This window comes from Eptatretus burgeri, chromosome 4, assembly GCF_056783735.1.
Source record: "Eptatretus burgeri isolate ZD-2024b chromosome 4, Ebu_testis_v1, whole genome shotgun sequence".
In the NCBI taxonomy this organism is placed as follows: domain Eukaryota; kingdom Metazoa; phylum Chordata; class Myxini; order Myxiniformes; family Myxinidae; genus Eptatretus; species Eptatretus burgeri.
In genome coordinates this window covers 27,742,443-27,754,972 of record NC_140964.1, presented here as the reverse complement: position 1 = coordinate 27,754,972, position 12,530 = coordinate 27,742,443, and the positions used below count along the sequence as shown (strand labels likewise).

The 12,530-nt window shown below is 46.9% G+C and overlaps 1 protein-coding gene across 8 annotated transcripts in view; it reads left to right on the top strand.

Moving 5' to 3' along the window:
* Window positions 1-12,530, top strand: part of CCPG1 (cell cycle progression 1) — a 90,131-nt gene that overhangs the window by 46,120 nt on the left and 31,481 nt on the right. The window lies entirely within an intron of this gene.

Below are 12,530 nucleotides of genomic sequence, written 5' to 3'. Positions count from 1 at the left end.
GGAAGCCACACCCTCGGCCGGCTTTGTCCGAACTGAGTCGCTGTTACCGACTCGGATCTGGCGTAACCGAGTGGAAATTACCAAAGCTGCGCGGACCCAAATAACAATTTGCAGCACAATCGGCCTCACTATAACTCAAACCCGAACCATGCTAGGCCAATTAGGGAAAGCACAGAAAATGAGCTAGTACATTTAACAAGAGGGTTTATTTTACAAATAATAATCGGGGAGAGAGACGGAGCAGGGTTAAACCGACTGAAATGCAATGTACAATAAGCAAGGCACTTATGCAGTTCTACTTATAAGACAGGCCACAGACAGACACACACACCCAAAAAGAAATGGTGTCAACTGGCCTTTATTCGGACCCTCCAACCGCGGAGGATAGGCAAGCTGGGGGTTAGAGTTTGGTCAGGTACCTGGCCGCTTCATGCGGTTTTATCGACCCGCACTTGTGGAGCTTGGAGTCCGTGGAAGGGAACGGGGATCCCCGGCTCGAGCGCTCTAACACAACCCACCACGGTGGGACTCGAACCCACGAACCAAAATCCAACGAGCGCAGCCAGGATCCTACGAATGACCCAGCCAGCCATGAATGATGACCAATGACCAGGAGAGCCCAGTAGACCAGAAGCAAGGAACGACCTCCAAGGAACCTAGGAACCCCCCCCCACCCCCCCGGATACAGCTCGTGATCCTTCTTATCCCTCCCCCGTGTAGGGTGGAGGGATCCGCTCTCGGGTAACTCGCCTCCGGATTGGGCGGGGCATTTTCGGGTGTCATGGTGGCCAGCTGCGATTGGAGGAGGGGCGTCTCGGTGCTCCTCCCCCGAGAGAGGCTCTTTTGCCTTCCCCAGTGTCGACACGGGAGACATTCTTCTTTGATGGGGCGGAGTTGGAGCTGAAGCGATCTCACCCCTGATTGGACTAGAGGAACATTCCATTGTGCTGGGGCGGAGTCTGCTCTGAAGCAATGGAAACTCCGTCTACGTTCGTGGCCTTGAACACATGCGTAATGGAGCTGAAGGAGTGGAGGGGATTGATGAAGAAAACTAACTAGAAAGAAACTCGCAGCGCACACATGAAATTCCCATTAGACATAAGGGAGGGATTCTAACTATCCACATATACTTAATGAAATAGCTAAACTTTGGGTCAACTGTATGTGTGAATACGAATGGTTTCCAGATTCGGAAACAATATCATTGTTAATCTTGTCATGGCCTTGACCAATAACTTGGCAAGGTGTCTTGTTTGTTCAGCTTCTTAGCTCTATCTATTAACACCTGTTGACTGCTTTCTGTAGAAACTTGCAACTTGGCTCTTTGCCTCTCCACCTTTTGTTGCACATAACGCAGGTATATTTTGCATCAAATTTTGATATGCAGTGGTTCCTGGTTGGTCGTGGTCGACTTCAGTTAATGTGCTTGGCTGGGCCAGGACCGAAGTACACTCACACAAGTAAATTTTCTCTGAGTCTGTAGCTCTTTTCATTAAGATAATACAGTAATTTGTGAACTTTCCACCTTGCATACTAAAACTTTTGACACCAAAAATTTGATTTACAACCTCAAAACCTGACATTCCGAACTTTCACTCAACTTTGGTGCACTTTATTTTCAACAATTATATACCCTCTCCCGAAGGGAGTGACAAGAATGGTCATGTTATCCTCTCTGGGAATATAGATTACAGTAGATCTTGGCTCAGGTCTGTTGTTCTTGAGGCAGTATATGCTTATCGCATTCCCCACAAACTGTCAGGTTTCCTCCCTTTCAATTTCATGCTAAACAGCAGTTGCGACTGTTTAAAAAGGCAATCGTATGTGTTTGTGGTTTGTGTGTGTATGTATATATATATATATATATATATATATATATATATATATATATATATATATATATATATATATATATATATATATATATATATATATATATATATATATATATATATATATATATATATAAAATTGTTATGGCTGTGGAAATTCGCAATACACCATAAAGGGTCCTCAGGTGAGATATATCGATAAGTTCATGTGTAATTAGCCTACACCTGTTGTTTAGAGGGAATATGTGTGATTCATCCGGGCTGCGACACTTTGAGTTGGCCATTCTTCTTTCTCTATTGTTATTTTGGACCATTAAGCCACCAACAACTCAAACACCACCACCTTTGCCTCTTTACCTCCACAACTCCATCCCGCAAACATCGCTTCACCGCCATTCCCAAACGACGCCCGCCAACCACCAAACCACCACAGCAAACCCCCCACCACCTTCGCCTTTCTCCTTCCAAACGTCATGCTGTCCAAGGCCCGTTCGGTAATTGATGCCGAACGTGCCGAGCCGCGTGTACGAATGCGTTCCTCTCAGGGAGAAATTCGGATCAGGAAGGCTTCACGCCCCTTTTTCTCCGTCCAATGGGCGAGCGTCGGGCGGTATGGCCCCACCTCCAAGCGCGATGAATGTGGATTCTTTACGGGAGAGAAATTCGGATCAGGAAGGCTTCACGTCCCTTTTTCTCCATCCAATGGGCGAGCGTCGGGCGGTATGGCCCTGCCTCCAAGCGCGTTTTGATCCTGAAATCTGCATACAGGCTTCTCCTCCGGTCTATAAAAGACGCGAGTCTGTGTGGAACTGGGAGTGGTAGTGTGGTGTCGTCTCGTCGCTGGTCTCGTCTCGTCGTTGGAATCAACGTCGTTGGAGCCACCTTCGCTTTCACAAGTGACCAAGCCAGCCAGCCATTCCCCTCGCTCGACCCTGAGCATCAACAATTCCCCCCCATCCGTGGTGAGATCATGCCGGTGGCCCCGTTCGTTCCCCACCCTAACCGTGGTGCCGACCCAACCGTGCTGGCGTGGAGCACGCCGGAGAGGGCTCACCGACCACGCCAGGGGCACGGAGTCGGGGCACAGCTGCGCGGACATTGGGGCTTGCCCGCCATCGCGTCACGAGGACACGGGTAAGACCTTTTCGGTCTCATGGACCTGGCCGCTCCTCCAGGTTCGGCGCACATTTGGTCCACGGACCCCGTCTACCTCCCTGCCTATGGGGAGGTCTTTCCTGTTTATTTTGAATGCATGATGTGGCGCCGAGTCCCGACAAGTTTAAGTGTTGTAAATAATTATAGTCGGTATTAGTGCTTTTGCTTTGGTTGCATTTTCCTTTTTGCTTTTCCCGCATTGATTGCATGGCTGTACATACATGCATGTGTGTGAAATAAAGTGCTTGCTTGTTGAAATGTTTCCCGTTTCGCTGCGTCCTTTCCTCTGTTTGAAAGTTCCATCTTGCATCATGTAAGGGATTGATAGTGGGTTGAAACACCCGATAAGTAATCTGAACCATCGAGGTCGACGATAACTCCGCTCGGTTATCCCTGCAGCACGGAACGAGCCGCTTAAGCGGTTCGTGTCCGAAGTCGACCTGCGGCGAGGTGCGATCGCCCGGTCGACCACTCGTGCAGGTACTTAGGTAGGTCGAATTTGGCGAGCAACCCTATCCTGCGCAGGTGGGCAATTGGCACGATCGTGGTGAGGTTAAACCCCCACCCGTGACTGGCTCCTGGCGGTAGTTCCCGGAGGGTCACGACTGAATTGTCCGTTCCGGTGGGTGACGTGTCTCGATTTGTTACGTGGCCGATTGCATGCCGGACGGGCCGAAATTCGTAACAATATATATATATATATATATATATATATATATATATATATATATATATATATATATATATATATATATATATATATATATATATATATTTTTTACTTCCGGTAAGGGTGCCCCACGAAACGCCACAACAAGCTATTTATACACGTTAACATGGCATTTGTCCAAAGAGAAAAAAAACAAAAACCCCTTGGGGAGGAGGATATTATTAGTACTTGTATTAATATTGTTTTGTTATAACATTAATATTATGCTCTTATCATGAGTGTTGTTATAAGAAGCAGCCTTGGAAAAATGCCACGATTAGCTATGTGAGCACGGATATACTACACCTTAACACAGATTTCGCTCAAGGTGGAAAACACCTTTTGGGGAGGGGAATTGAGTCACAACAACCACCATTGTGTGATCCTCAGTCCTCCTGTCAAGTTCGGTTGAAATTGGAGAAGTAATGACCGAATGTACCGCGGTCAGACAGACAAACGCCAAATTGCATATTTTAGTCTGATGAAATTAAAACGTGACCTCATGAACTTTTGCTCAAAAATTTCAATTGTGCAAGTTAATACAAATGCATATCTCATTACAAAACGCCACAACATCACTCAGCTTTAATCCAGGACGATTACGGTAGAGCGTCGCTTCTCTCAGTCTCTCCTCTACCGTCACGTTTACGCTGAAGTGCAGTGTTAAAGTGCATTTTATTTACTCGTATTGTGAGGTCAGGTCAGACGATCTGTGACTTGCTACAGGTACCATGTAAACCTGTACTAACCTGTTCCATGGTCGGGTTGATTTGTCGGCGACTAAAGCGTCTCCCACACCAAGTTTATTGGTGAGGAGAGTGTATGATATGGACACCCAGCAGGATGAAGAACAAAACCTGTCAAAGGGCGGAGGAGCTCCTTGTGAGCCAACAGCCATCCATATCTGGTGCCCGACTGTGTCTGTGGACGTCCTCCTGCAGTTGGGTTACTTCTTATTAGGAGGTTGGTGGCAGGATATGCATTCTGGCTACTGTAAAACCCTTTATTCAGCAAAACATTCCAGAAGCCTGAAAAAAATCTGAAAACCCACTCCATGGGAGTACCTCCTGTGCAGCTTCCCTTTGCAGGGCAGCTCATCGGATAACGGCATTGGTGCAAAGCCTTCAGGATCCCCAATCTTTGATGAGAGGAGGGAAATGACGGGGAAACCTTCACGGGTCAGATTGCGGGAGAGTGTCGTGGTGGTGCTGAGGTGACGTCCAGCAGACGGCGGTCTCCTTGGGTTAACCTGAGGCGGTCCCTTTTCGTCGGTGCCTGCCATGTCCTATCCTGAAGAGAGGATGATCACCTGTCTGTTATCATCTGAGCTCAAGCGCTTGGACATCGGTATTGCAGCTCTTTCTGAGGTTCGGAGACCGGATTGCGGTGAGATAATGGCAGGTGGTTGCACCTACTATTGGTCTGGTCACTCTGATGGTTACCATGCCCAAGGAGTTGCTGTGGCTGTGTCCAATGATAATTGAGGTAACACCGGTCAACGAGCGTATTATGAGAATAAGGATTCATCACTCCTTGGGTGTCATTTCCCTGGTCTCTGTCTTTGCTCCGACTGAGGCGAGTGATATCACCGTGAAGGACGCATTCTATGCCACACTCGAGTCTGGTTGATCAGTGCCCCAGGCGATATACACTTCTAGTCTTGGGTGATTTCAATGCATCGAATGGAACTGATAGGGATGGTCATGTGCCATGTGTTGGTCCCCATGGGTCTGGAACTGTGAACCTGAATAGCACCAAGTTCCTTGAGTTTGCAAGAAGTCATGGACGTAGGGTGGCTGGTTCATGGTTCGAGCGCCCACAAGATCATCGCTGGACTTGGTATTCCAACGCTGGTGGTGTGGCAAAGGAGATTGACCATGTGCTAGTTGATGGTCGCTGGAGGATCATCCAGAACTGCAGGGTCTACCGGAGTGCTCAGTTCCTCAATATTGACCACTGGCTTATTGCAGCAACTCTTAAGTTGCACCTTAAATCCAGCTGGATGTTTGCAAGCTCAAGAATAAGAGGGTAGCTGAGGAGTTTGCGAGCAAGCTGAGTGGAGATTTGGGGGGTCTGGGTGCTTTGGGGATCCTGAAGAGTTGTGGAATGCCTTCAAGGCCACCGTCCTTGATGTCGCCGGTACATGTCTTGGAACTCACTGGAGCGCAAAGAAGAATTTTGTCTCAAGTGACACTGGATACCATTGCCAAGAGTCGCAGGGCCAGGCTGAATGACAGAGCTGAGCTGTTCAGGGAGCTCAAGCGTAAAACTGCACGTGCACTCAGGGTGGACAAGGAGGCCTATGTGCGAGGAATCTGTGAGGGGGTGTAGGATCCCCTGCAGTCAAGTGATTCTCGTCCTACTTACAGGGGAATTTGCACATGGTGTTCGTCCAAGCCTGTCCCTTGGTGTACTGCAGTAAGAGCAAAGGGTGGTGGGCTCTTGACAGAGGAGTCCGAAGTGAAGGCCCGCTGGGCCGGTTGCTTTGAGCAGCTGTACTAGATAGATCCACCAGCTGTTGAGTTGGATGTCAGCGGTGTTACAATCCCAATTGCTGACCCTCCAATCAACTGTGATCCACCTTTGCTTGTGGAAACACAGGCTGCTGTAAACCGGTTGAAATGGGGTCAAGCTCATCGTATCTGTGGCATCCATGCTGAACTTCTCAAAGTTGGTGGAAATGCTGCACTTGTGTCGTTGCATGCAGTTCTGTGCTCTGCCTGGAACAGGCATCATCCCAACAGACTGAAAGAGGGCTCTTGTTATCCCTCTCTGGAAAGGGAAGGGTGATCGCCAAGAATGCAACAACTAACGAGGGATGACGCTACTCTCAGTGCCGAGCAAGGTCTTTGCTCGATGATTATTTATCGATCAGGTTTTCCACCATCTGCTTGAGCACCAGCTTCCAGAGCAGTCAGGCTTTACACCAAAGAGGTCAACGATTGACCCTATCCTTGCTCTTCAGATCCTCACTGAACGCAGATGAGAGTTTTGGCAGGGGCTGCTTGAAGCCTATGTTGATCTCTGCAAAGTGTTTGATTCAGTGTATCGGGATGCCCTCTGGGGGATTCTTGGTCTTCGTGGGGTGTCGGCAAAACTGATCGATCTGATCTCTAAACTATACTCTGGTACTTGTTAGTGCTGGGAGATGTGATGGTACCATCTCTGACTTATTTCCAGTTGTTACTGGAGTTTGTCAGGGGTGTGTACAGTACTGGCCCCCACACTTTTCAGCACTTGTTTGGACTGGATTCTGGGGAGGATGTTGGAGAGATCAAGTGGCGGTGTATCGTTTGGGAATGTCAAGATCTCTGACCTTGATTTCACAGATGCAGTCATCTTTGCAGAGACGCTGGATATCCTTTTGGGGGCCCTTGAGCTGCTGAATGAGGAGTCTGAGCCGCTGGGATTACGGGTTTCCTTGGTCAAAACTAAGATCCAGGCTTTCAATGACATCTTGGATGCTGCTATCCTGTCTGTACCTGTTTGTGGTGAGGATGTTGAGGTCACAGAGAGATTCACTTACCTTGGCAGTGACATTGATGTCTCTACTGGCTGTGAACCAGAGGTCAACAGATGTCTGTTTCTGGCCTGGGGAGTCATGGATTCACTGGATAATGGGGTGTGGTGGTGTCAGTGCATATGCAGAGGACGAAAGTCCGAGTCTTTAAGTGTTCGGTGCTTCCAGTCTTGCTCTATGGATGTGAGACTTGGACTCTGACCAGGGATCTGAGACAGAGACTCAATTCCTTTGTTACCAGGTCTCTTCGGAGAATCGTTGGCTATCGCTGGTCGTACTTTGTGTCCAATGAGCGGTTGCTGAGAGAGACTCAAATGAGATGTGTTACCTGCATAGTCAGTGAGCATCAGCTGCGGCTGTATGGACATGTGGTTCGTTTTCCTGACGCTAATCCTGCTCACCAGGTTCTCTCGGTGAGGGAGTCTTGCGAGTGGAACGGGCCAACGGGTCGACCACGTGCCTCGTCGTTGCAGTAGGTTAATCGGCATCTCAAGGAGCTGGGGATAGGCCAGGCATCTGCCTGGGGGATGGCTAGACGGAGGCCCCTGGAGTACCGGTGGAAAGTGGACGCAGCGACGCGCTGCTCTGGCGCATGCTTCCATTAGTCCATTTCCCGTTATTATGTGTTCCATTGTCAACCTTGTTGATGTGGAAAGTGTTTGGTTTTATGATTGTTTTGGATTAACATGGGTCCATTAATAAAATTCAGGTTGGTTGCCGGGGTGGCTCCCTTGGGGAACTCCTGTAATTTGCATAAATTCAAGATAGCTGCTACAGGTCAGACGATGGGGCTAAGTTTTTAATCGGTCAACATATAATCCTGTGTAATACCTCTTTTCCATATGATTTTGACATGAGGAATTCCATTTTGGGGTTATTTTTTATGTTCAGGAATAAATAGTGGTTCACATGAAATGTCCATGACTATTTTCTGCTGAAAATTATGCAACATCAATGCAAAAGTGAAGTCATGAATGGTTCACAACAGTATGTTGATAATCAGAAAGCATACACATTGTCATGTCATCATATTGGACATCTTAGGAACAGAGGACATAGAGCCTAGTAGACAACTTACGTATTGTTCATTGTCATTCATTGTACTCGTCCCCTTCCGTATCCTCGTCTCTTTCCAGTTCTGCTTCGACACTCCCTTCTTCCACTTCACTTTCACTGTCCTCCACAGTCTTGTGTGGGTTGAAGCATTTGTCACTGCAACCACAAGTGCAGTATAGCGTGCAGGACATCTTTGCATGGTGACAACTGCAACTTGCAGTACTGCAGGCCTTCCCTTCTGCTTTGCATCCACACCACACAACATCCATGAGGGCCAAAGGGGCTGGTGGAGTCGCAGAAGTTGCTGGCATTGGGATTCCATCTCTGATGTCCCATCCATATTTTGTAATGTCAAGTTCAGGTGGGGCCTGCTGATCAGCTGATTTTGCAAGTACTGTCTGTAGATGTGCACTCAAAATATGTAGGAAGAGATTGATCTCAGTTGGAGGTAATGCCATGAGTTTGAGCGGCTTGCCAGACTTCCTTGTGTACATATAGTACCTCATCTCACTCATCGTGGTACCTTCTGGCTGACCATACAGGGCACAGAAGAATGTCCGCCCTGCTTCCATGAGCTGTTCATGGCTTGCGTTCAGCTCGCCAAGTGCGGAGTACAAACCAGTGAAGTTGCCAGTTCTCTGTCTTCAGGGCTGACACTTTGCCCTTGCCGTATGGGTATGACGTGGTATCTGAGCCAGTGATGTAGTGCATTCCCAAAAGCTGCAGACACTTGGGGCCAAGCTGGTCACAGGTGGTGTTGATATCCCAAATTGCTCCATCCCACCTTTCCATCTGTACTGTGGCCTGGATGTTGTGCTAGTAAACCCAGTAAACCATCAATACAAAAACATCAGTGTCATCAGTGAGGATACGTATCACTCTTGCATTACATTCAGCAGCCATGAGCAGGTGTGAGATCATTGTAATGTCTGCTTCATCATGGTTGAACGCACCATGGCTACGGCTCTCCACAGTAACTCCTTCACCAAAGTTATAGGTACTCAAAACCTTGGACAGCTGCAACTTGTTCTGCTTGTTTTTCAGGATGGCGTCTCGATTCGGCAGGGGTGTGTTTATTGTGAGGTCATAGTTGATGGAACCAATGCCAGCACGCCTCACTCATTCATGGTCCTTTGCAGAAACATCATAATATTTGTCAAAGACCAATATCTTCTGACCAGCAATGGTAGACAGCCTTGTCTTGATGGACTCAACTAAGACTGACACAGTTCCCCTGAAAGGCCAGACAATATGATAGAGAAGTTGGCTCGCATCAACAATGGTAACATCTGGTTGCAGAGGCTGGTGTGCCTGAACAGAGTTTGTGTGCCAGTGGTGCTTTGTTACCTTTCCTTAAGCACCCATATTCATCAATCAGTGAGGGAGGTACTGCGCAGAGCTCAAACTGGAAGATAGGTCCGAACTCCATTTGTCTTTGCTGTCCAATAGTCAGCAGCAGCCTGAGGAAGATGGTTTCTCGATCAAAGATCGTCTTGTCCCCAATTTTCACTCCTTTCTGGAAGTGCTCCATTGTCTTGATGGGGCATGAGATGGTTGCATGGAATCCACCTGGAAGGGATGCATGGAACTCTGCAACCATTTTCTGACCTATAACCACGGAATCCTCAACATTCACTTCAGCTTCTCGGGGAGCAATTCGACCATTGGCGATGTTGTACAGATGTGGTGAGTGATTCTCAAGAGGATGAGACACATTCGACAATTCAAGTAAAATCCGGCGCCTATCATCTGCATCAAGTTCTCTCCTCTTCTTCCCCTCCTCCTTGTGACGTGGTCCGATTTTTGTGTCCTTTTCTCTCACTTGGTCTTCATTGTCCTTGTTTGAGGAGTCAGGGTAGATGTGCTCCATTGTATCTGAGATGTAGGCAGTGACAGGAAAGGAATCGATCCACTCTGCTACCATCTCTGGAGAAAGAGTCATTCCCTTGAGGCCACCCTTGCCAATTCTAATAGCAGTTTGTTCACCGAACTGATCAGAGCTCACACCATTCCAAATGCCTTCCTGGTGACGACACACAAAAGCACCTGATATGAGCTCTGACTTGGCATCTGGTGGCAGCAGATAGCATATCTCCAGAAGGTGATGGGTGATGTAACGGGCATAGTGATGGCGACCAGCAGCAAAGAAGTTGAATTAGTTAGTAACAAACAAAACAATGAATTAGTAACTCGCATTAATGTCGTATGTGAGCATCCAGTTGTCAGAATAGTGACCTTGTTGTCATTCAAAATGTATCTCACACGGCAAACAATTGCCAGGAACTCGAACATTGACCTCAAATTTACTTCTAATCACAAAAATAAGGTTAAATATCGACTCCTTGTGCCAAAATTATATGGAAAAGATCTCATGTGTAATTTTAAGTTCATTACCTAAAAAGTTTTATTTTCAGCCCGGTCGATGACGGCCATCTTGTATTTGCGCAAAAATAACAGATTTCCCCATGGTTGCCATCTGGGCAACCAAGCTTAATTTTGTATATGCATGCCTGTGAACAAGAAACCACCATAAAACCATCCACTTTTGAGGACAACAAGGTTACTTCTCTGGCAAATGGACTACATCCCTGACCTGACCTGACCTGACCTGACCTGTAGTTCCTGCATTTGGCATGCCATTTGTGTGATGTTTCTGATACTCATGCCTCCATGTAAGAGACTTTAGGTACTCTTCTAAAAGGCTCATCCTGTTGAGCCATCATCACCATAATAAGCATTGGTATTGTTGCCATTTTCCCATTCAGCAGTCCTTTGATGCTCGACCCTTGACAAATGATGCACTTTGAGTAGTGAACTGCATCCTCACGCCTTCTCTTTGCCGTCAGTAGCATCTGTCCCTCCAACAATCATTTTCATGAGTCATGACTGGTTTCTCATCTTGCCCAGTTATCTGCAACAATGAAATTTGAACATCAGTTTTCAGGAGACGTGTTCTCCTGCTAAGATTAATTTTTAAAAACGTTCCCGTATGATAGTATATTTGAGACGGTGCAATATCTTGGTATCTAAATCTGTTCTCTGTTTTTTTTTAATTTTTTATTTTTTTTGGAATTAGACATTATTTCACAAGTAGCCAAAGTTGTTGCTTCGTATGCAGCCTGCCACCGGTAACATGTAACCCAGTGCTCCCTGCATAAAAGCTGTAAGTCGACTCGGATAATGATGTTCTGACATGGTTATCATAAGGAATTGGTCATGTTGGTGAAACCACCACCCTTCACTGGCTTTTCTAGTGGAGAGGGGTGACTGCGACACCTTGCCAGGATGAAAAACAACACCTGACAAAGGGCGGATGAGCTCTCTTCGAGAGCCAACGGGCATCCATTATGGAGATGGTGTCTCCGAAAAAACACCCAATGGCTGTAGGAAAATTTATTTTTCTGCCTGGCCCTGTGAAGAGGTTTCCTTGTTTCAGGACTCGGTGAAGATTTTGCCAGTTTTTCCTCCTCTTCTTTTTCTTTCTTAGCCCCTTCCCTAGAGTGGCTTTATGCCATGCTTGGGGCAATTTTCATGAAATAATTTTTTTAAAGCATGTACGTATCTGTTGTTGCATCGTTTTTTGGGTTTTTTTTTGGAAGCACAGCTGTGGCAATGATGCAGTGCCCCTGTTACCAGTAAGCTGGTACTCATTTTGCAGATGACAGGCTGATGCAACCCACCTGGTGTTACTTGCACCACCATTTCACTTGCACAACAGGGGCTCAAACTCGAGAGCTTAAGATCTTAAGCCAGCCACCTTAACTGTTAAGCCAACACCAGGCTTCATAGCCATGGTAATATAACTTGATATGGGACTGCAGTTGATTTTTTTTCAACTGAGAGCGCCTTGTGTTTTTTTTTTATCTATCCAAGTTGTTTGACTTGACTAAGCATTATGGGAAGCAAGAATACAATCATTGGTAATGGCGGTAAAAGGGGCCATTTTCGCTTGTAGTGCAATATTACTTAAGAGCTGCCCATGGACTTTCAGGAGCTTGTTGGTAAGATGTCTACCGAGGTTGTGATCCAAATGCATATACTGTAGATGTCATTTCTGGAGACGAACATTTTACAGCACTATGTTACCATTAAACCCCTTTGGTCCCCTGGGTAAAAGTACAGCAGTGAAGATTACCTGTTGTTGGAGATCTACGATGGGGAATCTCATTTGCTTGCTCCTGCTGTCTTGCAGTAATAACATGACTCGATGCAATGGAGCTGAACTCCCCTCCCCTCTCCCTAATTCGGATATCGTGGA